The sequence below is a fragment of the Gracilinanus agilis genome, chromosome 3 (assembly GCF_016433145.1).
Source record: "Gracilinanus agilis isolate LMUSP501 chromosome 3, AgileGrace, whole genome shotgun sequence".
NCBI lineage: Eukaryota > Metazoa > Chordata > Mammalia > Didelphimorphia > Didelphidae > Gracilinanus > Gracilinanus agilis.
The window spans coordinates 16,088,459-16,092,467 of record NC_058132.1 but is presented as its reverse complement, the minus strand read 5'-3'; positions in this window follow the sequence as shown (position 1 = coordinate 16,092,467).

Below are 4,009 nucleotides of genomic sequence, written 5' to 3'. Positions count from 1 at the left end.
CCCGCCCCAGGCCGCCCGTGGGCCCACCCCCACCCCCAGGTGAGCTCAGCCGGAGGGGGTGGGGGGGAATCGCCCCATTGCGCTTCTCAAATTCCGGCTCCCAGACCCCGGCGCCCGAACGCCCAGTCAGTCCCGTTTCTGACTGAACTCCGCAGTCTCTTGGTCTCTGATGCCTCTTCTCCTGGGTTTCTCCCCTTCGTGGTCTCTGCCTTCGTCTCTCGCGGTCTCTGTTTCTCGCAGTCCTTTGGGGTCTCTGAATGTCTCTGTGGCTCTCAGCCTCGCCTCTTCTCGTACTCTGGGACCGTCCCCTCGGACCTGCCCGGCTTCTGATCGCCTCCCTGCTTGGGGCTCCCTATCGCTAGGTTTGTCCCTACTCAGCTACTCGGGGTCCGGCTGCCCCCAACCTCCTTGACCCCCTGAACTCGGAGTGCCTGGCCCTGCCCGCCCCCGAAAGGGCAAATTGGGACACGGTCCCGCCCTCCCCAGGCGGGACTCTCAACACTGAGACCCGCCCACCCGGGGGCCAGTAGACCGGGAGGGCAAAAGAGAACTTAGAGAGACCCGAGGATGTGTCCGAGGCGAGAGGGGCTGGGGCTGGGCTGGCCTGGGAGTGGTCCGGGGAGTGGCTAGAACAGAGCAGATAGAGGGCTTGTGTGACTGTGTGTGTGTGTGTGTGTGTGTGTGTGTGTGTGTGTGTGTGCACGAGTGTAGGGGGAGCTGGTGATGGAGAGCTGTTAGAGCAAGGCAGAGGGGAAGAGAAAGAGAGGCAAAGAAGGCTCTAGAGGAGGAATAATAATAATAATAATAATAATAATAATAATAATAATAATAATAATAATAATAATAATAATAGGATAAAGGGGAGCCCATGAAGGATAAGGAGAGGCTGAGAGAAGAGAAGCGATCTATCCACCAGGATGTATTAACTACCTACTATGGGGCTCTGGGCAAAAAGATCTTGTGCCTGGTGCTGGGATTAAAAAGACCAAAGGGAGGCAGGCTACTTGGCCTTCAAGGAGGTGACATGCCTAAGTGCCCTATACAAAGCAGATGCAAATTAACCTTCCATGAGGAAGGGGATGGGGAAGGATAAAGATAGAAAGATTTCATTTATTCTGCTGAGCACCAGGCCAGAGGTCCAGAGGAGCATTGGTGGACGCCTCTGAGGCACTGGCAGATGCTGACTCAATGAGTGGAGCAGCTTCCTAAGAAGCCCAACTGTCCAGGAACAGAACTCTCCCCCCCCCCTCCACTACCTCTGTGTGTAGGGAGTCTCTCACTACCGGGGGTCTCTGGAGGGAGGCTGAGTGATCCCTTGTCCGTGACAAAGTGCAGGAAACGACTGCTGATGTCCAAGTTAGACTAGATGGCTTTCAAGGTTTCCTGTAACTGAGATTCTGCCCTGGGGGTGGGGGGTGGGGAGAGAAAGTAGGAAGCCTGATAATGGTAAGAGCCAGCATTTACATTGCGTTTTAAAGTCCACAAAGGACTATATACATATATGCATATATGTATATACACATATATATTCTCTAAATAATCTCATTTGAGGTAGGAGAAGAAAGTTTAAGAGTTGAGGTGGTGTGGAGGGAGGTGCAAAGAGGGAGAGAAGATAGAGGAGAGATGGGAATAGAAGAGAAAAGGGGGCATGAAGAATTGAGAGGGACAGAGTGGGAGGAGATGAAGAGAGAGTAATGGAGATCCAGAGGTGGGGAATTAAAAAAGAATCTTGGGAGTGATAAGATCTCCTAACCAGGTGAACTCCAGAACCTTTCTTAAAGCTTTGTTTTATTTCTGAGCTCTCACAATCTTGGGGGAGGGATTACTGCCCCCAGTCCACTCTACCACTCAGAATATCTGGCTTTTCTGATTTTTTTTTTTCCTAATCCAGTGGAGAAAAGAAAGGGTTAAAGAGGATAAAATGTAGCCTCCCTAGATAAGAAAAAAATAGGAACAAACTGCATGAATTAGCTGAATGGCTGGTTACCAAAGACCAGTACAATTATAATTTCCAAACATGCTGACCCAATGAGAACTGTCAGGAATATGTCACTTCACATCACCCTGTTAATACAAGGAGTACATCACCAAAGTTAAATATTTGCACCCACTTTTGAAGGGAAGTTTTATGTAGCAATGATTGGGAACAGAGTTTCAGGTGCTTTGGGGTAAATGAATGCAGTACTGCAAATCCAGAACTTTGAAGGTCTATTTCTTTAAGAGGGGGGTGTGGAGAGAGAAAAAGAGACAGATGGGGAGAGAGGGAGAGAAGAAGAAAAAGAGGGAGGAGGAGGAAGAAGAGGAGGAGGAGGGAAAGAGAAAAAGAGACCTGGAAAAAGACAGGAAGGAAGAGAGGATTGAGTGAATTACAGAGAAAGGATGGGGACAGAAGAAGATGAGGGAAAGAGAAAGGAAGAAGGATTAGAGGAGATAAAGAGAAAACTTAGGAAAGAAGGGAGTGGAGAAAAGGATGTAGTATGAATGACCTGTTTGACATAGGACACTAGCAGGAGATAGAAAGAAGATGATGAAGGTGTGCTTGATATAAAGGAACAGAGGGGAAACAGAGGGACAGAGTTGGGAGAAAGAAAGATTAAACAGATGATTGAACAGTGGACCAATTGTAGTTTCACTGAAATTGAACAGAACTGAACAAAGAGAGCAGCTTAAGCAAGAGATAGAGGCCAAAGAATTAGAAAGAGGGAGGGATTATTTCGAAGAAGGGGATAAAAAAGGGAAAGATGTAAAATAGAGAGAGGAATAGAACATTTAAATTCTGTGAGGAAAGAAAAACAACTCAGGAGGAATAGGAAACTTGTGAACATGAAATCATGAAATAATAGTCTCTGATAAGAGACTATTATCTAAAAGGAAGGATATGGATGCATAGAGAGCTCATCTAAATTTGTTTTTGAGAGACATCTTTGGAAGTTAAAGCAAGGACAGATAATAGGATGAACATAGAAGTATGGTATGGTCTTGTGTGAATAGAATCCAGGGATGCTAAAACTTGGAAGGAGATGAGGCTGCCGAATAATGCTAACAACAAAAAATGTTTTTTAAAAATATATTTAAAACTGTATTAGGGAAAATAGAAAGGATAAGATTGCTGCTTAGGTTGTATGAAATAACTGAAATCAGAGCTACTCAGTACTTACCTGGCCTTTTTCTTTTTCTCTGCTAAAGACCTGAAAGGGCAGAACAAAAATGACAAACAGAGAGTTAATACTCAATTTGAGTAGGAAAATGGGAGGAAATTATTAAATGGCCCTGAATCAGTTGACATTTTACTAGGAATAGATAAACTGTATTGTTGAAAGCTAAAAGACTTAGTAGAAAGGATTGCCAAGCCATTGCCAATGACCTTTGAAAGAGGTAAAGAATGGGGAAAAAAATAATGTACCCTGAAGAAGCCCAGATGTCCTGATTTTCAGAGAGAGAGAGAGTGAAATCTGCAAATTGTTGGTCAGTGATCTTGATTTCCAAATAACGTTCAAAGGATGGTCATAAACAGCTAGTGAAGGAGATAGTGGTCTATCATGACTTCCTTAAGAACAGGTTATACCAGATTAAATTAGTTTCCTTTTTTTGACAGGATTACTAAACTCATAAAAAAAATGAAATGCTCAAGTAAAGCTTTTGATAATGTATCTCATACTATTCTGGCAAAGGACATGGAGACGTGGACTGGATGAGCACACAATTCAATAGATTGAGAACTAGTTGGCTGGCCAGATTCACAGAGCAGTTGCCAATAATTTAATGCCAACAAAGCAAGAAGTCTCCAGTGGAAAATGCAAAAGTCTGGGCTTCATTGTTGTTATTTCAGTTGTATCCAACTCTTCATGACTCCATCTGAGATTTTTTTGGTAAAGATATTAGAGTGGTTTGCCAGTCCATCTCCAGCTCATTTTACAGTTGGAGAAACTGAGGCAATCAGGGTTGTGTGACTTGCTTGGGATCCCACAGCTAGTGTCTGCTTAGTCTTGGGCTATTTAAGCATGTTTAT